This window comes from Tetrao urogallus (assembly GCF_951394365.1).
Source record: "Tetrao urogallus genome assembly, chromosome: 6".
NCBI classification, from domain to species: domain Eukaryota; kingdom Metazoa; phylum Chordata; class Aves; order Galliformes; family Phasianidae; genus Tetrao; species Tetrao urogallus.
The window spans coordinates 57,045,221-57,070,098 of record NC_136819.1 but is presented as its reverse complement, the minus strand read 5'-3'; the positions used below and the strand labels follow the sequence as shown (position 1 = coordinate 57,070,098).

The 24,878-nt window shown below is 45.6% G+C and overlaps 1 protein-coding gene across 1 annotated transcript in view; it reads left to right on the top strand.

Annotated features, from left to right (window-relative positions):
- Window positions 1-24,878, top strand: part of MDGA2 (MAM domain containing glycosylphosphatidylinositol anchor 2) — a gene marked incomplete at both ends in the record, with an annotated part of 309,306 nt that overhangs the window by 206,107 nt on the left and 78,321 nt on the right. The window lies entirely within an intron of this gene.

Here is a 24,878-nt window from a genome sequence, read left to right as displayed (position 1 = left end):
AAGCATATGAGGTAGGAGGGTGTATTTCTATAAACACAGATCTGATACTGATCTCATTTGTTGAGAATGTAAAACAAGAAAGAAAAAATGAGAGCAAGAGCTTCTCCTTCTCAGCTGATCTGCGTGCAGGTCTGTATGGCCTCTTCTGACACTGAAAGTGAACTGTCATGTGAGAATCAATAATTTCTCATCAGGCAGAGATCTTTGCAAAGCAGCAAATATATTCATTATTGCAGTAACGGGCATAATACCCCCTTATGGCAGGGAGAAGTGGCACAGCTTTTCACTGAGTTCCCCTCCACTGAATACCCTCTGTCCAATATGGGTGATCTCTCCTGTCGCTCATTGGTTAAGTGTATCAAGCTCACAGTCTTCCCAGTGTGTTTGCTAAAACATTTTTCTATATCAGTTTATCCCCCATCTGTTGTTCTTTCATTTTTCAGTGGAGAACAAGTGAACAGTGCATACTAGGCCTTCCATGTTTTTCATGGGGGACATGCTAGACTCTCCCTCCCTATTGCCTTGCCCTGGTCTAGGTACTCTGACATCCAAGCTACTTGGCAAACTTACTCTGCCTTGTACTAAGCTGTGCCCCAGTGATTCTTTATGAACAACCCCTGCAGCCATTTTAAAAGAAAGTTTAGCAAAATTCAATTCCTTAGCATTAGAACTGTTGTACTACAAAAACACAATCTACTTCTCACAGTCAGCATCAGGAATGGGAGAGAAAACACAAGGGGAGATCAGTAAATTTGGCAACGCTTAGTGTTTATTACTGGAAAATGAAAAGTCTGGTTTGACGATGCTTGTGGGGATCAAGGAGGTGTTCTTTATGGCTGCATGTCTGATAAAGATATTTACTTCCATTTGTTGAATTGCTGTGTTTGTGTTCACCTGCTTATAAAGTGACTTGTGCAGCCTGCACCTGTTCCAGTTTCAGATACCCAAGTGTAAGGGCACATTCCCTTTTTAACAGCCCAGCTGACCTCATTTGAGACCTTCAGTGATGAGACAGGCAATATTCGTAGTGATTACTAAGAGTCAACTAATCTGATTTTTTCAAGGTTTGTGTTGTAGCAAATCATTGCTGCCCTTGATGACATGTTGTGTATCTGCTGTGCTTCCATCAGTGCTGCTTCCTGGTGCGGTAGCACAGCTTTTTGTTGCTGTGTGCTTCTGCCCCTGTCTGCAGTTGGTGGACTTCCCCAGAGCCATGGTGGGTTCATTAAGTTTTGTTCATCACCTCAGCTGCACTGATGTGTCTCCCTGCCTTGAGGTGGCAGGGAATGGCGTGGATCTTAAATACCCCACGACAAGCTCTGTCTTTCCCTTCTGAGTATAAAAGCACTGCAGGGAGGGTTGTGCCCTAACCGTGGCACTACTATAGCAAATGCCTTGTAGAAGGGAGGACTGGCTCCTGTATTCACAGGCTGGGCCAGCCTCCAGCCACTATGCTTTAATCCAGAGCTGTGGCAGCACCAGGGAGCCCTTGGTGGCACAATAATTTTTACTCTTATCATTATTACTGAGATGGTTTTTCTCGTGATTGCTTTTGCAGTTATTATCACCAGGGCTGCTGCTGATGACATGCAGTTTCTCTTTCTGATCTCCTGAAACAAGCGGTCATTATATCTGTTTGATTCTAGCCACATAAAAAAGCTGATTAACAGAAAGTAAACAGAATGAAAAGGTGGAATGAATAAGACGTATGAAGGAGCAGAGGATAGGATATGAAGACTGTACTGTGAATGGATGTGTCCCCAGGGCACAGGTGGTTTGAGGGTGACAGAGATGGCAGTGCCATGCCCTGCATCCCCATGGCATGGATGGTGTGTTAGAATAGCAGTCACTGCTGGGGGAATGCAGGGAGCAGCAGCACAGAACCACTGTGGGGCTTCTCAGTGGCTGAAGTTTATCAGGTGTGTGCCTGGGGCTGGGTGTGCTATATTTAAGCTATCACAGCTTTGCTGGGACATTTCTGTGCCATTCATTGCAAACATTAAAAACACAAGAGAAGATTATTCACTACAGCTGTACTTTAAAGAAAATCAGACCTGTAAAAATTTGCTGTGATTCTCACCAGCCCACTGTTCCTGAAAGGATGGGCTGGGAGAGCTCAGGAGGACAGCAGCGGGGTTGCTGATAGAACTGAGACTGAGGTTCCTTAAAGAGCAACAGCGATGGCTGAGAAAGATAATAATGTGCACGAGTTTCAGATAGCTTGGATAGCTTCCATCATTGCCATTCAGTTTATATCCTCTTTTTGTCAGTGTGTCCTCTTTTCAATTTATCTGTGCGGAGTGCAGCTCTGGAGGTAAAGCTGCTCTAGCATTCCCAGCTGGGACAAGCTGGCTGCACTGTCCCAATGCCACCCTTTGCCTCTCCCATGAGACACCAAGACTTTCTTCTCTCAGTCCCTAGGGGCACTATGAGTTCTGAGAAGCCCTGTTTCATGTGTCCTCAGCTAAAAAAAATTCCAGCTTTGCTTTTTTTTTTCCTTTTGTTTTCACTTGGAATCCTCAATTCAGTGGGGAAAACTGAAGAACAAGTATTCAGAAGCAGTCTTGACATGGCTCTGTATAACACGTGTGCCATGTTTTGCTTTGGAAGACTTGATGTCGTGGAATCACAGACTATCTCAGGTTGGAAGGGACCTATAAGGATGTAGGAGTCCAACTCCTTGCTCCACACAGGATCACCCGAAAATCAAACCATAAAGACCATTTCAAATCACGGAAATGGACACTCTTCTGTTAATCCAGTTATTTATCCTGGTCTCTGCTCCAGTGCCTATAAGCAGGTGCTGTGATTTGCTGCAGCAGGGAGGCAGTTCATGCATTTCACATGAGAGGAAGGGATGGGTGACTGTGGGTTGTGGGGAATGTTGCACTGAGCCAGTCCTTGGTGGACCCATGGGAGGAACTCCTGCTGGCTTCCAACAGCATCCATTACCTGGTGTGTGCAGTGCTTGCATTGCTGTTACTTTACTGTATTTTATGGAGGAGAAAGCTCTTTCTTATGTATTTTTAGCACCACATTCGATGCAGCAATTCAGGTATTCTGATGGAGATGAGAAAGACAACTTGAAAACGGTTGTAATGAACAGGAATAGAGCAGAAGAATTTTCCTTAATCTGTCGTGATTTAGATTCCCACGTACTTTATTCAGATCCCAGTGAGTGACAATTTGGAGTTGAATGGACAAAGCAGATGCTCTGTAATGCTTTGATTATTTTTCTTGTGGGAGGAAAGTGTGTGTCCACATTGACTTCAGTGTTGTTTCCGCATCCAGGGTAGCATTTATTCAATTGTCATAAAAATCAGTTCTTTTCACTAATTTTATAGTATTTATTTTATACCCTCCTATCGGTTACAAAAGGGAAAGATATGTATTGAAGCACTTGTTTATGTATTAGCTCACTGCTTTTGGTTTGTGTATGGTGCGTGGTATGTGATGTGTTTGTGGAACACTGCAGCTGCATGCAGCCCCGTTCTCAAGAAGAGTTTCTGCTGTGGGAGGACCTTCTGTCTCACCACAGTGCTGTGCTACTCTGTGCTGTTCCAGAGGGCAAATCTTTCAGCATTCCTCAATTCAAATTTCAGGACTGTTGCTAAGAATTAACACAAAGGTAAAGACATTTTCTTAATTTGACCGACTCTCAGTTTGTCCTTCCACTTTCAGAGGGCAGAGTTTTACTTTTTTTACTCTTTTTTTGCTCCTCTCTCTTTCCCTACCTTCCCTTGATCCCCACACTCGGTAGCATTGGCTTCCCAGACTGTGATGTCTAGAAAGAATAGCTGCTTTCTCTGCTTTTCCACAGTTTGGCTTCAAGTCATGCTTAAAACATCAGCTGTTTCCCATTTCCCCTCAAATTTTAATACTTGTATTAGAGAAAAGTAAATGCATCATGAGAAACAAGAAGTGAAGGAAGACTCAGCACCCTGGGCCCCCGTCTGTTGGACAAGGTGTTGATGTAGGCTGTGCTCAGGGTGCTTCGCAGCACGCTTCAGTAGCCATGCGCTCTTTGTCACAAAGTGGTTGCTAAATGGTAAAATACAGACAAGAAGATACTCATTTTGAGGACTGATGGAATAGGCTCGTGAGAGGAATGTAATGGAGAATCTGAACGATCCAGCTGTAAGGTACCAGTGTGTCCTGCGTGGCTTTGGGGGGTGAAACACCTGCAGGAGGCAGCAGTCTGTCCCAAAGAAAGAGTCTGGGATGGTTGTCCTTTGTCCCAACTCCTCTACCTATGAAATAGAGATTAGGTTTTCCTACCCTAGAGGTATTAGAGATGAGATTTTGAGGATGCTGCAATAAAGAAAGTGTCTGATTTGATCAGTAAATCTTGTCTCCTTTGGTTATTACGATATGTTACGCTATTGGTTATTGGTGTTTTTGCCATCCTATGCTGCTTTCTCTTGGCTATGCTGGCACTGACCTCAAGCTGTAAGGTTTACTGATTTTGATCTTCAGTGTTTGATAGATTTGGAGAGTCCTCGTGTTTCTCTGAGAGATTGGTTAGGAACTAGTGATAGAATGAGAGGTAATGGCCATAAGTTGTTCATGTTGAATATTAGGAAACATTTCTTTTCCAAAAGAGCAGTAATGTAGTGGCCCAGCTGCCCGTGAGGTGGTGGAGTGGCAGTCCCTAGAGGTGTCCAAGAGCCATGGAGATGTGGCACTGAGGGACGTGGGCAGCAGACATGGTGGGGTGGGCTGGGGTTGGGCTTGGGGGCCTTAGACATCTTTTCCAACCTGAACGATTCTGTGAATGAGGCTGTAATGTAAAGTGCTTGTGCCAATTTCTTGTTGCTCTTCTGCATCTTCCTGCCACGTTTAGGCAGGTTTAAGTGATGTGAGTGTATCACGGACTGGGCTACCCATGCTAAATGAATCCTGCCAAGCAGCAGTGCCAGCACCTAACTAAGGCATCTCCCAGGTATGGTTTGGTGCTGTGGGACTGGGAGTGCACAGCAGTGCCAGGAGCTGCTTCAGGTGGAAAAGCCCTTGGAGCATCAAGGGCTGCATGGGAGGGCTGCTCTCAACACATGCTCTTGAAGGAAGCTGCTCCCAGAATAAGAGAGCTGAGGAACTTGAGCAGGAAGTGCTGCCCACAGCGCTGACACCCGTCTGGTGTGCAAATGTTGGTAAATAAAATAAACAAACACCCACTGGGTGCTGTCCAGTCGTAATTTAAATGCACCATTTCTGCTGCTGGAAGAGAAGGCTCTGGAAATAAAAATGCCATCGAGTACAATATAATCAAATGTTTACATCGTGTACCTTATCAAGTGATGATAGCAGGAAGGACACAATCATTTGTCACAGTGGACACTGCTGCACCTTGGGCTCCTGTTTAATATATTGCAGTTCTACTTTGGCGCTGTATAAAATATTGTTTGTAACATAAACTGTTTTCCAAATGCATTGGTCTCCGAGTACTTTTAAAGGCTCTTAAAACATCAAACATATTTCATGGTAACCTGGCTGGCAGGGCACTCAGCCACGCTGTGGTGCTCTGAAATTTCCTTTCAATGTGGGTTCTGGTCTGTGTATGTCAGTCCTACTCAGTAATAGATTGTAAACAACGAGTGAAGTCGTGCTGAAAGGGAATGTCCTTCAGGGATTAAATCTGAACTGGAACAGAGCTAATTAGCAAGAAATATGAGGCTGAATTATGATCTCAGGTGCATCATTCCAAAGCTGGAGTGAATCGGTGGGGCATAAATCAGTTGTTCTGGTTTTACATCAGCAGGAGACAGCTCAGAATGGGGTTCTCCTTGTTGTGACTGTAGATGTCATTTGCAGGTGAAGATGGGAAACATAATAATCTTTCGTGCTTTAGGAGCAATTTGGCAGCTCAAAATTTGCCATATCTGTGACTGTCTAAATACGTGCCTGGTGAAATATGTATATGTAAATGTATCTTAATAGAGAAAAAAAATATATATATATATAATAATGAAGCGTTCTCCATCCTACACTGAACTAGAAACAACAAACTGAAGTCTCATGGAGAGAAATAGAGAATTAGGAAAGGAATGACAAGAAGCTAAAGACTGCTGTCTCAGGAGGCCTACGGCTCTGAGTCGTGGTGCTTTTCAGCTTTTCAACTTCAGGTGAAACCCACTGGATTTTTAAATCAGCCTAAAGATTTTTAACTATGGTAATGTATTATAAAAGGGTTTGTCTGGGAAACTTGTAGGGAGAGGAGCAGCTGAGTGGGGAAAATGTCTTTATTTTTAGTTAACTATTGAGTCCTGTGTTTATGCATGTCGAAATGATAAAGGAAATCTGAATCTTACGTTTCAGATAGATGCTATTAACATTCTTTTTCTTTTTTCCTTATGTAATAAGTGTTCAATATAGTAGGAGAAGCTGATTAATATTCAGAGCAACTTCCATGTAATCCAATACATCCCCAGACTGTTTGGTTTATTACTTTCAGAAGTACCTCCTTTGTAGGTCACTGGCTGGTCACCGTTCTCCATAGGTGGGGTTTGGTTTTGATGGAGAGAGATCATGCAAAAGGAGAGCTACAATTGGACTTCACTACTTATATATTTCTGTGCATTTTGAATTTTGTTTTCAAGTGTGGGAATTAATAATTGACCTAAACAACTTCAAAACTTCAAAATACACGTTGCTGCCAATTTGCCTTTATCACATTAGCTTGCTCTCTGAAGTGTCTGTCTCCATCCTGGCACCCTGTGCTGGAGGAGCTCAGTCCTTGGGCTGCAGGCTTTCACCAGAGCTGCTCTCACAGAATCACAGAACAGCCTGGGTTGGAAGGGACTCAAGGATCACGAAGCTCCAACCCCCTGCCACAGCAGGGCCACCAACCTCCACATTTCACAGCTGCCCAGGCTGCCCAGGGCCCCATCCAACCTGGCCTTGAACACCTCCAGGGATGGACGGGGCATCACAGCCTCTCTGGGCAGCACAGTGCCTGTCTGAGCCTCAGGATTCCCTCACCTGCAGTGACAAATGTCCAGGTACTGCTTGTCTCTCTTGTGGGTAGCTTTTCATAGAATCATGGAATGGCCTGGGTTGAAAAGGACCACAGCGATCATCTAGTTTCAACCCCCCTGCTATTTGCAGGGTTGCCAACCACCAGACCAGGCTCTGCTCTCTTGTTTCTCCATGCAGGTTTAGATAGAGAGCCATTTCAGCATAGCACGTGAGCAATTAGGGCTTTGTACGTAATTTATCTGAACGTGGCAAGGGAAGAAAAATGTATGGAAATAATGGATGGTTTGATCAGCAAAGTAAAATACTGGAAGCTTTTTGACATTTCACAAGGTCAAAGGCAATGCATGTCTGGTGACCTGGAGTGATAATGAACATGCAGAAACTGGCAACGTGAAAATTATAATTGCAGATGAGATCACGTGATTTTTTTCTTATTTGATCTTAAAGCTGTAGTCGCTCAGAGAACCTCCTGAGTTGTATCTTTTCTTCTTAGGAATCCCAAAGGGAAGAACAGCAGCAAATAGCCCCGAATCTACTGCAGGTCTGGGATGCTCAGCTATCCTGCAGCTGTCTCATATGCAGAGCTTCTTTGGGTGAGGGTGAAGAGCTTTGGGGTCAAAGCAGTGCTCCTTCCCACTGCACAGTGCAGCTACAGCGCTGTCCTCACCGCTCCGGTTTGTAGGGTGTTGCTTGCACAGTTCCTATGAGGACACACAAAATGGAAGCTCCCTTCCCAGCTGTGCAGCAGGGCAGGTGCTGCCTAAGCAGGCCGTGTGCTCAAGGAGGCAGGTGGTGGTTCTTCAGCTTGCAGGCAGGCAGCTGGTTCCTGCTGTAGGCACTCACCATGTGGAGACCTGATCATAGGTAACAGGAGGGGGAAGAGCTGGCCAGGTCTGGTTTGAAGAAGCTCTTTTGTAATATGATGAAAGAGAGACCGTCTCCACAATTAATGTATCAAGTGTTTGATTACGTGATTGTCTCCTTTGCTGAGTAAATAACTCCATCTTAGCTTTTGAGTGTTTTTGAATTTAACAATCTCATGAAGCAAAATCTTTTAAGGCAATCTGTGTGTTCAGAGAATGATTACTGCTTTCTCTGTGCTCTCTTCTAGCAGATTTTTTTAATTATTATTATTCAGTCATTTTGTCCACTGCTGCTAAGTTGAACTTTTGCAAATCATTTTGCCTGTGGAGAAAAAAATGGTGTCAGCAGGCACATTCCTTTCACTCAACAGCAGGAACAAAATTAGACCTCGATTGTGCTGGTACATAATCAGGGTTTTTTTCTGATGGAATCAGTCCAAGAGATGCTGGACTCATTACAGCAGACACCAAGATGCCGTGAAAGCCAACAGGCTCTTTGTTGCTCTGGGACAGTGATGCTTTTTCAAAGAGCATTCTTTCTTTAGGTCGTTCCCATCAGGCTTTGGAAAAACCTATGTTGACCATTTTGCATGAGACCTTCCCTCTTCTCCTCCCATCAAAAAAAATCCAACACATATTATGAATCAGATCAGGAGGGGGTACGACTGTTTATGAGGGTGGATACTGATAGGACAAGGGGGAATGGTTTGAAACAGACAGGGGAGGTTTAGGCTGGATGTTAGGAGGAAGTTTTTCAGCCAGAGGGTGGTGAGGCACTGGCCCAGGTTGCCCAAGGAGGCTGTGGATGCCCCATCCCTGCAGGCATTCAAGGCCAGGCTGGATGTGGCTCTGGGCAGCCTGGGCTGCTGGTTGGCGACCTGCACACAGCAGGGGTTGGAGCTGGATGAGCACTGTGCTCCTGTGCAACCCAGGCCATGCTGTGATTCTGTGAAATCGCTGAGAATAATGGGAGTTCTGCCAAACGATATGGGACCTCTAGGCTGGGCATCTTTGTCAACACTGTGGGCCTTACCCTCATGCTTCCCTGCTTCACTGCCTTCCTGGGAAGCCCCACTCTGCTCAGTGCAGGCAGGTTTCACTTGCACCAAAAGGCAGCCATGCACACGCTGCTCTGAGCTCAATTTGTCCCTGTGGGGCCCGCAGTCACCTGCTCTGGGGGCTGGCAGCATTAGGAAGCTGCTCAAGATGAGGGAAGTTTATGGCAGAAAATTCCCGGTAACGGGATTTCTCATGCTCCCCTTCTCATATTCAGAAGCTTTCCACCTAATGAAAGGGAAATTTCACACCTTTCATTTGTTATTGAGCTGGTAACGTCTGGCGAATAAACAAAAAGGAGGCATATCCTCCCTATTTTTAGAGGAGTTATTATTTCTGGGTAGTCTAGGACCTCGAGAACACACTCAGACCATTCAGAATTGATACATATTTCACACTTTTCCAGTTTCTTTGTAGTTTCTCCGTCCATTAATAGAGTTTCTTATCAATAAAGCCATTTTGATACTCCCCCGTTTTAATTGACTGTTTCCCTCAAGGTGAGGCAGCTTATTCAGATTTATTTCATCACTCATACACATTATTGTACAGTTTCTCCTCTTTACTCCGTGACAATGAATGCACTGTGCCTGTCCTCATTTCCCCGTTTGCAGCAGGGTGGATACACAGAGCAGGGGCACAAGGAATGCTGCCCATAGCTGAAGTGATGGACAGGACTGAAGCCTGCAGCGAGGGATGGGTGGTTGTTGTTTTGGAGGTCCTGGTCAGCACTGCAAAGGTCAACAGGTGCAGTTTCTTCTCTGAGCTGTATTGGAACAGATTCCTGTTCAGCTGTAATCTGGTGCAAAGCCGAGGTGTTATTTTGCAGATCACTTTCCCACCCCTCAGTTCTCCATGCTGTCTTTGTCCAGCTCTTTTTCCTTGTCTCAGCATCCAGCCTGGATAGAGCCAGATGCAAATCTCCTGCAACATGGCCTTCACGTCTGGTCATGAACCATTGATGAGGACTCAGTGAGCATGTGATGAGTTTTACAGTCACCCTGTGCTCGTGTTTCCCCACTATGAGTGGCATTTCTCTGGCTGGTGTGTGGCGTGTTATCTTAACAGCATCAGACGCCAAGCTTTGGCCAAGATGCCGGACGTCAGCAGCTTCTCCCCAACAACGCATCTTTTACACTCTCAAAGAAAGTAATTAGATTATTTTTGACGTGATTTGCTGTTGACAAATCCCTAATGACAGTTATTCATCTCGGTGTTATCTTGCAGGCACTCATGAATTAGCAGACTGCTTGTTGCAAAGCCTCTCTGGGAAATTAAGCTGTCTGGTCCATACCTTTCCAGCTCCTCCTCCCATCCCCTGTTCTCAAGGCACAGATTGGATTTTCATTGCACAGCTTTCTTGTACCTGCTTCCCCACCACTTTTCTCTGATGTTTCAGCGGCTCTTTCAGGCTCAAGCTTATTCAGGCCCCTCCAGTATGAACATATATATATTCTTCTAAGCTCAGTTATTCCTACTGGTGTGAATTACTTTTGACATCTGAGGGAGGGTCAGGTCTTCTGGTCAGTTATGGATTATGGTGCACCAAAGGAGTTAAAGAGTTTGTCTCTAATGCACAGAATATTATTCATTTGACAAATTGGTTGAGTCGTAAACCCCGAGCAAAATATATGATCTCTCTAATTAACTGAAAAGGAAGTGTTGGGTGTTATGTAGTACCACCAGGAAAGTGAGAATCACCAAGAAATCGAGTTCAGGTGTGCTTTTGTTGCCCCAGTCTATGCCTGTTTATGAGGGTGAATAGTGATAGGACAAGGGGAATGGTTTTAAACTGAGCCAGGGGAGGTTTAGGTTGGCTATGAGGAGGGAGTTTTTCAGCCAGAGGGTGGTGAGGCACTGGCACAGGTTGCCCAAGGAGGCTGTGGATGCCCCATCCCTGCAGGCATTCAAGGCCAGGCTGGATGTGGCTCTGGGCAGCCTGGGCTGCTGGTTGGTGACCTGCACACAGCAGGGGGATAACAAATAGTAACAAATCAGTTTCAGCTTCTCTTTGCTCTACTTCTTGCCATCAGGACATGGTGTTTAGAAGATGGAGAGTCTCTGTAAAGACTGTTAGCCCTCTCATGTGCAGTGCTTCTCTTGTATACACTAGTAATTGGTGAACCTTATGGAGCTTTGAGTCTAAGACCTTTGCATCGCTCATACTCACCTTTTCTCTTTGACACGCTCCATGTAACCCAGAGGAATTTTATTCTGGATCAAAACAAGGGTGTGTTGACAGCATGTAGACATCAAGACTGTGGAAGCACCAACTGAAATAGGAACATTCGTGTCCTAAGATCCAGAGAAATGAATGAGAAACATCTTCCCTGGTTATGGAGTTGGTGCCATGTGAGAGTGTCACACAGAACATATCCAGCCACACTTTGCTAATCTTCTATTCATGGTCTTTCCCAGAAGTTCAGACAGCTTTGTTTCTGAAAATTGGTAATTAGCAGCTTGTTCCTTTTCACCATATTTTCGAGGATGATTGCCACAACCCATCTCAAAACTTCGTGGTCGTTGGGATATCACTTAGTGTGGGGCTGATGCTTCTTAATGCCTCCTTGAAAAGAAATTTTGATAGTTGCATTTTTTTCCCTTTTGCTGAAGGAGGAAATTAGCAGTTTATGGCTACTGTAAGGACCTTCTTGATTTTCTTTTCAAATCAAGAAGGGTTTCACAGAAGAAAAAAATATTATCTCTGTCTGATATGTAATCAGTTTCTGTCAGATTGGAATTCAACAGTGTATACTTACTGATTACATCTAACTCAAAAATGTGCCCTGCTCCCAGTCATCTCAGGTCTTTGTATGCATGTATGCTCTTGTAGCACATCTTGTGGATGCCCCTGCATGTGACCCTGCACGTAGCAGGAGAGTTGAAACTACATGAGCATTGTGGTCCTTTTCAACCCAGGCCATTCTAGAATCCTATTCTGTGACTTCACTTGTGAATGCCACATATGCAATCTAATTTCTTCTTTCTCATTACAAAAAATTAATACACATACATATCACAGAATCACAGAATGGCCTGGGTTGGAAGGGACCTCAAGGATCACGAAGCTCCAACCCCCCTGTGCCATGCAGGGCCACCAACCTCCACATTTCACAGCAGCCCAGGCTGCCCAGGGCCCCATCCAACCTGGCCTTCAACACCTCCAGGGATGGACGGGGCATCACAGCCTCTCTGGGCAGCTGTTCCAGCACCTCACCACTCTCACAGCACACAACTTCCCCCTCACGTTCAACCTCCATCTGCCCTCCCTCAACTCCAAACCATTTCCCCTTGTCCTGCTGTCATCTCCCCTTTCTAAGAGCTGACTCCCCTCCTGTCTGCAGGCTCCCTTTAGGTACTGCAGGCTGCACTGAGGTCACCCCGCAGCCTTCTTTTCTCCATGCTCAACAAGCCCAGCTCTCTCAGCCTGTCTTTGCAGGGGAGGTGCTGCAGCCCCCTGCTCATCTTTGTGGCTCCTCTGGACCCTCTCCAACAGCTCCCTGCCTTTCCTGTACTGGGGGCTCCAGACCTGCACACAGCACTGCAGCTGGGGCCTCACAAGAGCAGAGCAGAGGGGAACAATCACCTCCTGTCCCTGCTGCCACCCCTCTGCTGATGGAGCCCAGGATACCATTTATGTATTTTTATATGTACTTTCTTTTGTGCCTGGTTGCTGGATATCTCTGTGTGCTCGCTTTTCTCTCTGTACAAAAAAATTTTCTGTGGTCAGTAATTTTAGCTAATTATTGCTAGCAGCAGAACACCAAGAAGCACAGGCACATGTAGTGTATTACCATAAATGGCTGTATAGAATACAGAGACTTCACCCGTTTCCCCATTTCAAAACCAGTGCAGAAGCCACTTAAAGATTAGAGAATCTATGCGGAAAAGAGGAGAGGAAAGCACAAGACAGCAGTTCATTAGTGTAGCAGAAATGCTAAGTCATGGCTTGAAGCAGTGATTGAGCACCTGGTTGAAGGCAGGACCAACCCAGGGGAGCTCAGGTGCATGCACTGCACTTCCCAGCCCTCATTTAAGGGTTGGCACTAGAGATCTCTTCATGCCCGAGGCCTTCTGAAGGTAAGCTGCTTCTTTCTTTTGTTTCTGTGTGCATGGTTGTTGTATTTGAGTAAATCCTCATTTGCTGCAGCCTAGGACCCTGCTACTCTGCTGTCATTGCTGTGTTTTCCACTGCATTACAATTAGTTCTGCTGCTTCTACAATGACTTGCTTCATTAGGGGGTTATTATTAGGCTGAAGTCAAATTCTCAAGGGGTGTGGAGCAGGTTGGCCTTTCCACTGTAAGCAAATGAACTGAGTCCATGCTGGTGGTGGTGGGCCTCTGTGATTCTGTGGTGTCCAGAAGCATGTCAGTAGTTATGGGATGGGTGAGGTCAGGAAGAATATGAAAATAGAAATTACCAGAACATAACTTGTGAAACCGTACTTCAGGTGTTGAATTTTGCTTGGATGAGGACTCAAGTTGTCTGTGTTTCTTTCTTAACTGTTTCATGTTGTTTCAGGTCATGCAGTAAAGTTTTCTTTCTCTTTGAGTCACAGGCAGGAATGAAGGAGGCTTTTACAGTGTTAACAATTAGGTGAAATAAATACAGTCCAGGCCAGAACAAGAAACCAAGTTTGTGCAAAAAGTACCAGGTCTCAAAGGAACAGGACTAGCTTAAGTGACAAAGTGAAAGAAACAGTAGGGCTAACTGCAGCTTGATGAATACTGATGGTGTTAGAAGAATTGGTAGGAAACAATAAAGTAGCATGGATTTTGAGCTAAGGGGGATGTGCAGTGTCCATTTTTTGCTCTACAAAACTGTGTTTTATGTCGCAGAAGCAGCGTGTTTGGGTACATCTAGCAAGCACCTGACGTGATTGGCTCAGAAGCAGCAACGGTGTTTGAGAAAGAAGTGTCGCTCTGAAGAGAGGAGATCCTCAAAGGCAGAGCAGGGGACAGCCGTGCTTAATGTCTCGGTGCTGGGCTGGCACCAAAGATGGGTGTGATTTGGTGGACACTGCTTGTGCTGTTCACTGTGAGCTGTGTGCCACAGGGCGCTTGCAGGTACTCAGTGAATCTGTCCTGTGGTTGCCAGAAACAATTCACCTGCACTGCTGGTGCACTTTGTCCAGGCTTTTGCTTCTCATTTTCGACAGTAAACTCAATCAAAGCCCACCAGCAGACAAATGCCAAATGTGCATCGTTCTGCTTTAGCAGAAGTCTGCCTGGGAGGTATTGCTCATATAGAGGAAAATAGAGTTATCATACAGAAAAGACCTCAGTGATTTTAGAGATGGAAGAAGGTTTTTTTTTTTAGGTTAAAATGGAGCTACTGTGCTTGGAGAAGAAGGCAGATGTATTGCTTATGGCGATTGGTTGTGTCTGGGATGGATATAGGGAGCGGTCTGCCAGGCTACAGTAGGTAATAGAGATACCACCAATGTATTGCTGGCACAGAAAGCTGAATGGAAAGATAATTATTTCTCCAAACCTTCTTGTAAGACAGCGTGGAGACCTCATCTGTGCATTTGAGTGCGTGTTCATGATGATTGGATTTGAAAAAGAACACAGGTAAAGTAGGACTTGGTGGTGCATGACAAGATGAAAACTTATGAGGAAATACCAAGCGATGCAATTGCTTTCTGAAAGTAGATACTGGGGCTGTCATAGAGGAGGAAGAAGCTCTGAAAAATAATGTCATGCAAGAATATGTAGATGTCTACATATTAATTGTAAATGCATGTAGATTTTCAGTGATGATGGCATCAAGATTTATCAGAAGGCTTATGCTTACTGGACTGATAGCTGGTCAGCAGGTCTGTCATACAGGGTATTCTTGTGTTCCTGGGTGCAGTGCCTGAGAAGCACGTGAAATTCTCATTAATTGGACAAGTTGTTACAATCAGAAAGGGCTGCTGGAGTTGTGCGTGTAGCTTTCTACAGAAATGATGAGAAATAGCAAATGCCTGGTTCCTCTGGTTTCTGCAGTTGTGCATCGCGTTTGTGTGGTGTAAAATGCATTTAAAATAAATTATAGGATCATAGAATACCTCATGCTGGAAGGGACCCACGAGGATCATCAAATCCAACCCCTGGCCCCACACAGCACCACCCAAACCCAATGTCAGAGCCGTGCCCAGCGCTCCCTGAGCTCCAGCACTGGGGGCTGTGCCCACTGCCCTGCAGCTGTGCCATGCCCACTGCCTTCTGGGGCACAGCCTTGTCCTCACCCCCCCTGCCCTCCCCTGACACAGCTCCATGTGTTCCCTGGGACCCTGTTGCTGTCACAGAGAACTGTCCCCTAGATGCTTAACTCTGTCACTAAAGGAAATTGTGTTAAATGGGGCTTTCCCTATGCGTTTTCTTGAAATGTTTTTCAATAATTCCCAGGACAATCCCCATAATTTTGCCAATCACTAAAGCTGACAGGCTTGTAATTACCAGCATCTTTTGGTTTGCCCTCGTTAATTGGAACAGCCTTTTGCCAGAGGTTGACTGGGACCTCTCCAGATTCCCAAATCTATGGAAAAGTAACTGAGAGAGGTCTCATGGTGCTATCAGGCAGCTCTTTGAGCATCATGGAATTAATCCCATCAGATCCTATACGTTTATGAGCATCTTGCTGGAGCAGCAAAAACTGAAGGTCCCTTCCTAGGACCCTGTCACACTTATGATCCCAGTCATAGAGAATCAAGCACTGGACTGACCTGGTAGGTTTCTGTAAATATTGTTCAAATCATTTAAATGTAATGAAGACGTTTGATTAAAAGTCAGTTCTCATCTTATGATCAAGAAAAGGGGAAACCACAAAGCGTTCAGGAAGGACATTGCACTGGGTACTTGCATATTTGTCACAGTGATAAGGCAGAATAAACCCAGAACACCCCTAACTATGCTGAGCTCCAAACTACATCGAACACAAGCCGTGGTGCAGTTCAGAAAGGAAATGGAAATAGAGAAAAACATGTTTCTTCAATAACCTTGAAAATTCAATTTTGGAGATAAAAAAGAGCTTGATAAAATTGGGTGAAAGGCTAGGCGAACTACAACAGTAGAAGAAACAGCTGGAAGAAAGGAAATAGAAATATATAGGTTTACTGAAAACAAAAAGGCAATTATGTGTAAAACATCAGCAAAAAAAAATCTTGGAAGAAATAACATAAAATGTTATGGAACCCTAGGGGAGGAAAGAAACAATTAAGTGTTGCACTTTACTCCTTCTGTATAAAACTGCTGGACACAAAAACAAATCTGGCTGTCCAAAACACAACCTCAGGAACACTTTTGCATTTGTTTGTTTATCTGTGCATTTGTTCATCTGTTCACAGCAGAATCGGAATACAAATTCTGGCCCAAGCTTCACAAGCGGAGCCCATTTCATTCAGTAGGCTCTGTCTTATTAGCAGTCTTCCTGATCAGGATTAAATTACTTGCAGCAATCATCCCTGGGAAAATACAAATGAACTATTACAGATAGTTTTCATGCTGTTGTGTTAGTGCAGATCTTTTGAAGAAGAGGAGGCTCCAGGGAGACCTCACTGTGGCCTTCCAGTGCTTGAAGGGAGAGTATAAACAGGAGGGGGAATGGCTGTTTGTGAGGGTGGATGGTGACAGGACAAGGAGAATAGTTTTAAAGTGAGACAGGGGAGGTTTGGGTTGGATATGAGGAGGAAGTTTTTGAGCCAGAGGGTGGTGAGGCACTGGCACAGGTTGCCCAAGGAGGCTGTGGATGCCCCATCCCTGCAGGCATTCAAGGCCAGGCTGGATGTGGCTCTGGGCAGCCTGGGCTGCTGGTTGGTGACCTGCACACAGCAGGGGTTGGAGCTGGATGAGCACTGTGCTCCTTTGCAACCCAGGCCATTCCTATTATCTGCTTATGCTGGTTGCGTTTCAGGACACATGGCTGCTTTACCACTGGCTGTTTGAGCTCAGAGTCACTTGGCCTTGCTGAGATCACAGAATCACCGAGGTTGGAAAAGACCTACAAGTCCGTCCAGTCCAACCATCCACCCATCACCAATAGCTCTCACTAAACCATGTCCCTCAACACAAAGTCCAAACGTTCCTTGAACACCTCCAGGGTCGGTGACTCCACCACCTCTCTGGGCAGCCCATTCCAGTTCCTGACCGCTCTTTCAGGGAAGCAGTATTTCCTAACATCCAGCCTGAATCTCCTCTGGTGCAGCTTGAAGCCATTCCCTCTAGTCCTAAGATGTGAGGTGCAGTGTGCTCACTGATCTACAGGAGCTCTTGCACATGTTCCCCTTGTGGGATTTGTTTGGGGGCATCAGGCAGAGAGGGCTTAGCCCTTCTGCTGCATCTCATTTTAATACAGGGGTTGGGGTATTCATGCTCTGCCCTTGCAGCACTGCAGCCACCAGGTCCTTCGAGTCATCCCTGCAGAAGAAGTGCAAGCTGGGGATGTGCTGGGCAGGTACTGGAGGAGGAGGATGTGTGACTCATAAGCAAGCTGTGCTCTTATTTGGGTTGGGATGGCGTTTGTGTTGTTGTTTCTCCTGGGCATCTGATCTGTGCCTATCTCTTCACAGCTTAGCATCCCTGAGATCTGAAGGTGGGTGGAAAGAGGAATCTCCTTTCTTCTTGGGTCACGCTCGCTGGCTAGGCTGGAGACAGCTCCTGCAAACCTCAGCTCTGTGCAATGGCATTTGTTATCAGAGACAGCAACAAAATAATTGAACCCAAAGGGGCTCCCTTGTCTCACACAGGAGGGAAGGCAGAGCCACTGTGAGGCTGACTGCTGCTAACAGCTCCGCATGGTGCAGGCTGCAGCAAAGGATTTTGGAGAACAAATGTGCAGAATTGTTGCAAGTCTATGAATCAGTCTTTGGATCAGAGATACAGTGGGTGCTGATACAGATCTTAGCCCACAGAATTTATTCTGCTTGGTTTCTTTCGGATGCAGGACAGACCTCGCGGAACCCGACTTGCATATGAGGGGCTGCAGGTGGTTGCACTGAGTCCATTGGGAGAGCAGGGGCTGCACACACCAGCTGTGGTGGCACTTTGCTGCCCAGCATCACTGGTAGCTCATGGCTGGGACTGCTCCCTCCACTGCCTGGACTCTCAGGCTATGTTTGTTACTTGGAAATAGTTTGTTCCCCTTTGGATGCCTGGGGTGAATGATGGGAGGGAGCACTTCAGGAGTTTTGTTGTTGTATTGCTTCTTTCTCTGGTGTCTCTGTGTTCCAAAATTTGTCCACAGGTCAAAAGCAACGACTCAAATCCAGCAAATGGCTCTTTGTTGGGCAGACCTGTTGTATACACCGCTCAGGGCTGACTTATTTTCCTCTTGGTGGTAGTGATCTTTAATGGATACTGCAATTTTTAGGACTGTCCAGGGTATGTATTGTGGCGGCATTTGCTTTGTTTTATTTTTAGAGAGCCTCACATTTCATTAGAGAGGGCAGCAGGAACATTTTCTGCGGTGCATGTTGTGTTTTGTTTCTCAACTGAATTATGGTATGTTCGAAATCACAAGCGGAGCTGTCATAGCCCCCAGCTCGTTAGATGATCTAATGTGATGTTTTCAGCGGGCTATCTTATCAAAGCTGAGGCTGTCTGTGAATTAAAGTGTCACGGAAGCTTTAGAAAGTGATTTCTGTGCTGGCTTTGTTTTACTTTATTATGTTATGTTGTTGTGGTTGGTTTGTTTGTGTTTTTTTTTTTGAGAGCGTTCCAGAAAGACCCGTGCCAAGCCATGGGCTAATGGCAGTGACTGATACCTGTAAGTCCACATTTTGCTCGATTTAGAGAGCATTTGATCTTGTGCTGAAGTCCTTGTTGCTGGGACACATCTCCTGGGTGCTGTTTATTCACGTAGATATGTGTGTGTTTATACAAGCAAGAGGAGCAGCTCCTAGGTTGGTATCTAAGCCCAGCAGCCTGCTGAGCCTATAGGCTTCACTACCCAGTGCACACAGCTGGGCAGTGCCTGAGCCAAAGTGGGAGTTTTGATAAGATTCTTTCTAAACAAAGAGAGCTGTTCAAACTCCATTTACCAGAGATGGAAAGCAACTTACTGACATCTTCTAAACCTAATTTTCAGAAATAGATGCCTGCATTTCTCCCTGACTCAATGTGTGGGTATTAAAACATCCTTAAAGCATTTCGGGACAGGGAGAGGTAAGGTGGTTGTGTTATTTGTTTCTTTCCATTATAATCTTTAAAATATTAAAAGGCCACTGTTCTCTATCGTTTTTCATTCTGACATAGAGCAAAGACTGGCCTCAAAGCTCGGCATTTTCTTGGATGGGAGCTGTTGTCTTCTGGGCAGGCCCATTAATTAGGTGCTATCTCCAAGTTACAGCAGCCTTCACTGCAGCCTCTCAGAAAGCCAGCTAAGTGGCGTCACAAAGTTTTCTTTGTCCTTAAGAAAATGCAATTACATTAAGAAATTGCTTTGAGGAGTTAAACAGCAGTGAAATCTCGAGGTGATGATTTCTTCCCTTTCTGTAAATGCCACGGTGGTAAGAATTATTTAGCGGGGGACATTCCAGGAGTTATGGAGATAATTGAACTATTCCATGCGAACCTAATCTAACCTTGGGGAGGGGAGCTGGGGCAGGACGTTGATGAGGCTGAATCTGCTTTGTGTCACCATAGATGAATGGACTACGGAGCTGCAATTGGGAAACAGAGGTTTGGGAGAGCAGCAGAGATAGAAGCTGGGCTGTGTGTAGAGCAGGAGCTGTAGCTCTGCTCTGTCTGGCTGAGCTTGGACTTGAATGTTTGTTTTTGGGTTGGGAAATGCCTTCAGCCTCTCTTGTCCCTTCTGCTTTTTTCTTTTTCTTTCAGCATATCAATATTCTGGGCTGCCATTAAGCAATTGTTTTGGTATTCAGCTGCCGAAGCTGCAGAGCACTGGGGTGGAGACCAGCACACGGACTGTTCTGATGGAGTCGCCCTGCAGTGTACAGGAGAGGTCATTAAATCACAATCAGAAGCATGTGCTGGGCTGATTTGGCTCTTGTTACGTGAGACACCCTTGGTTGCTCCTGTCCAGAGTCCTCCATCATTTCCCAGTGCTCTGCAATCTCCATCAGCCTCTCCTATTTGCAGGACCCTGTTATAATGGGGATGCTCCAGGACCTCCATAATATCCTGCATGTCCCCATTGCATGATGCCAGAGCACCATTGGCAGCAATCACCCAGGTGTTACCGAGTGAAGGGTTCGGATGGGGTCAGCAGAGACGTAATTGCATCTGGAAAAATAAAAATTGAAAGTATCAATATTTCCCTGAGGCTGGAAGTAGAAGTGAGTCCTGAATTTTCAGTGAAGGCACCAAACAACTTTGCCTCAGCTAAAAAAAAAAAAGAAACAGTAAAATTAAGAAACTGAAATTTGGACTAAATCAGCATGCCTGTGGGAGGAAGTGATTTTTCTTTTTCATCTTATAGAACCATATCAGAGGCCTTCATTTGCAATGCCATTTTCTCTCCTATCCAAGGTTTTCTGCCTGTTGCGTATCTCCAAGTACAATTAGTACAGCAGATGGCATCTGGGTACTTTAGCAGGTGTGAAGGAGGACTTGTCTTCTTCTGAAGTGTTTCACTGTATAAATAAGCTCTGTGTAACTGCTGAGACCCAGGTATGGTACATCTTGGGCAGCATCCTGAATATCAGGCCAGAATTAGTCTGTAGCAGGGACTCATTGAATACAAAGTGAAGTGGCATAAAGGGAAGAGGTTGAGAGCGTCGGCACGCAGCACGTGCCATGGTTAGCACAGCCTGCGTGCTCTTAGCATGGCAGGAGGTGAAGGGATCATCAAAGTATCCTGAAACAGGAGGGTCCAAACGTACTTGAGTATTTGCTGAGGTTATTTTAGCCATGTGAATGATTTGTCTCTCTCCCTAATTCACATGACGATTTTGGTGTGTTTTTGGTAACGCGTGGATGTGATGAAAGGCAAGTCGTTGGAGTTTTCATCCATTTGAAACATCCCAGGTAGAAATTACTGTTTGAAACTGTGAAAGCTGTAAATAGAAAGGTGAGGAGATAGGAATGGTATTGTTGCAAGTGAGATATCATAGATTCACAGCATGGCCTGGGTTGCAAAGGAGCACAGTGCTCATCCAGCTCCAACCCCCTGCTGTGTGCAGGTCACCAACCAGCAGCCCAGGCTGCCCAGAGCCACATCCAGCCTGGCCTTGAATGCCTGCAGGGATGGGGCATCCACAGCCTCCTTGGGCAACCTGTGCCAGTGCCTCACCACCCTCTGGCTCAAAAACTTCCTCCTCATATCCAACCTAAACGTCCCCTGTCTCAGTTTAAGACCATTCCCCTTGTCCTATCACCATCCACCCTCACAAACAGCCGTTCTCCCTCCTGTTCATACTCTCCCTTCAAGTACTGCAAGGCCACCATGAGGTCTCCCCGGAGCCTCCTCTTCTCCAGGCTGAACAAGCCTCATAGGAGCCTTTCCTCATAGGAGAGGTGCTCCAGCCCTCTGACCATCTTAGTGGCCCTTCTCTGGATTCCTACCAGTATGAAGGGTCCAGGGTGCCACCAGGCCAATTTTCAAGGAGTTTTGTTAACCAGAGCTGGGGAGTGATTCATTTGCTGTGTCCCTAACATGTGCTGCTGCAGTCAAATATCTTCAGTGCTCAGCAGTGCAATTCCTGCTGAGAGCAGGCTGAAGCTTCTTTCCCATGAGCTATAGGCACCAAACCCATTATTTCTTCACCGCTTCCAATTTGTGTGCCGCCATCCGAGATTTACAAAACATAGGGCAAGTGATTTCAGATTAGATGCACCCAAGACTGGTTGCTGTGTTGCAGAGGGCATCTTCTGCTCCTGTGTTCTTCATCAGCCCTGAAGAATGTTCTGAGGGAGAGGCAGCTGTCTTGATTGAGAACAGGTTTTCTTTAGCAAACAAGCTCTGCTCTAAATTCCCTTTTGGAGCCCATCCTGCAGGGCTGTCTCTGAGCTGTTCTCTTCTGGCACCAGTGTTTCACCTGCTTATTTTCTTACGTATTCTTTTTAGCTTGCTAGAATTTGTCTTAGCAGCCTGCAAGGCACGTGCCCTGCAGTTCAGAGCCTGTTCCCTCTTGTTTTTCATGGCTTTAACAGTGTCCAAGGCTGAGCCAGCTCCAGAACTTAAATCCCTGACCTCTGCATTTCAAGTAGTGACCTTGGCTGTGTAAGGGCCAGTTGGGTCAGCTTCAGTGCAGCTGTGGTTTGTCTTATGTCTCAGCCCCTGCAGGAGATGGAGGCCCCAAGGTACCAATGTGCAGTGGCTGAGTGCTGGGACATTTGCCTATGGGTTGGTCCAAAGGCTCCCAGGGATGGAGGCAGCCATGATGTAGAAATAAATGAATTTGTATTCTTACTGGTAATTCTTTGCTACAGATCAACCGCACAAAACCCCGTTTGATTATATAGTGACCTTGCTCACAAGAGAAATAAAATACACGGATGGAAAAACTGATACCTGTTTCAGGCCAAATAAAGGTTGTTGCAAACGTTGTCCAGAGCAGCAGTAAAAATTTTTCTCTGGGTTATTTTAAGTCCATACACTTGTTTTATGTTCACATTCCTATATTTTCTGCTCTCCCCAGTACATCTATTTACCTCCCCCATCCGGATGAAAAATCCTTTTTATTGCAAAACATTGTGCAGAAATCTCCCCCGGGTGTTCCTGGATGTACTCTGCTCCTCACTTGCTGCGTCTGCTCTCTGCCTCTTCTTATGTGTTTTTCAGATTCATCCCCATTGTGCTTTGTATCTGAGGCAGCAGCAGCAGCCTCTGTGCTTCTTGGGGAAACTCCAGCCCTGAAGATGTGGGATGGCAGTGCTGGACAGGCAGCGGCGTCACCAGGGAGCTCGTGCTCCCACGCTCCATGGGGATGGAGGTGATCCTGGGGGAGCTGAGCTGCCTCAGTGTGGATGTGCCTGGTGGTGTGGCTGTAGCCATGGGAACGCTGCATCTGCAGCTAGCTGGCTTTGGTGGGCTCTGGCTCCCATGCCTCAAACTGGGAAAACTGCAGAGAGCTCCGGGAGCAGCTGGAGGGATGCGGCACAGTGTTTGAATTGCACAGCTGAATCAAACAGTCAGGGTTCCTGTGCACTGCTGCCCTCAGTGTCACCGACTGTGTCAGTGACTTATGTCAGTAATTCGGTCTGATGCTAAGGAAAAGTGAATCCATTGTTTCCTTTCTGTAGTAAGCATATATTTGTTTCTACTAGTCCTCCTGTTAAAGTCTGTCACCTACCCTGAATTTGCCCACATCCATATCTATTCTGTTTCTTTCCACTTCTCCTTCCTTCCCAGTGTGTTTGAGCACCCTTACAGGATGTGGCACTTTGACACTGAGGACATGTTTATCAAGTGCAATCCAGTCACTTCTTTATCTTTGCTTTGAGAAGCTGTCTTTCTCCTTCTGGTAGGCTGCTTCCTTGATCAGATTGTTTTCTGACTTTCCACTTTTCCAACAGCCTTCTAAACGCATAGGCAGCAGCAGTGTGTGCCAGCTCAGTTCTACACTCACCTCTTTCCCACTCTGGGAGCTCACAGTGAGCTGCTGGTGTGTGACAATATCTCCATTTCCTCAATGTGATCTGTGCTTTTCAGAGACAAATAGTGCTGGTAAAGCTGCTGCTGCTGGCCCAGATGAGCCATGACTGCTGGTGCCATCCCTTCTTGGTCCACATGTGCCCACCAGCTGTGTGAGTTCTGACTGCAGTGGTATGCAGGGTTAGGCTACACATCTAACAAGGAATCTCTGCTTCCTACCTGCCTTGCCATAGGAGACTTGAATTGCTCATCCTTTTTAATTTAGTCAAGAAAATAAAATGCATGAATTGGATGTACTGTGCATGTCGCTTTTTGAGTAGTTAATTTCCAAAAGCAGGTAGATGATCTTCTAATGAAATGGTTTTCTTTCAGTCACGTGAGCAACTGAATTATGATTATGAAGACAAGTTTGCTGCCAGAAATCTTTAAATTGAGCTGAGGTGTCTTCTGAAAAAGTTCGTGTCTTCCAACCCAGAACTGAGTTACAGGCTTCACACCAAAATGCTGGAGTTCACTTCTGAAGTCATGAAGATGCGTGGCAGCTTCTTCTAATTGCCAGTTCAGTTGAGTGAGCCATGGGATTTAAGCATCTCCAGTTATTCTGTATACTCAAGGGGTCTTAATGTACTCTATGCCTTTGATACATGGGCAGGCCCATGCCTTGTAGGTCTCACACCTTCTCACACAGGTGACTTGGATCCAGCTTTACGAATGGAGTATCACCTCTGCCTGAGCCTCACCAGGAAGTTAACACGCGCTCTGTTCTTGGGTGTAGGTGCCTCTGTATCATTCATTTCCTCTTTGTCAATATTAAGTGATGTGTTCGTGATTAACTTCAGCTCAGGCATTATTGAATCGTCATTAATCATGCCTACATCTGTCATAGAAGTCATTAGAAAGACCCCATCGCAGCTATTTTTGTACCTCGTTTAATTTTCATGCAGGTATTGCATTTTAATTCTTGTAATGTGTCTTCACAATGATAAAAGCTTGTGCATCATTCACTGAGGAGGATCTGTTAGCCAAAGCACAAATAAAAATCCTACAGCTGCCATGGGGTTTCTGTGGGAACTGGATTGTAATGCCTCCATGGATGTCTGACATTAAAAGGGTTCGCTTTGCAGGCAGAATTACTGCCCTGGACGATTCTAATTTGTTGGATGTTCAACAGAAAGGGTTGATTCTGGCTGCTATGTGACATAAATTACCAGCAAATTGCTCTGTAAGTTTTCATTATAAAGTACATGCTGCTTGTTGCGAAGGATTTGCTGCTTTAGTCCCAAACTTTTGTTTGTATGCTGGTGCTTGAAGGACAATGGCAGAACTTCGCCTTTGTGACTTTAAGGAGAAGTTATTTAGTTGTCTTACTTGACCTTTCAAATCTTTTCCTTTTATCCAAGAGCCAGGCGTGAGGCCCTTTCCAGAAGGCATTTGTTGAGATGCATTC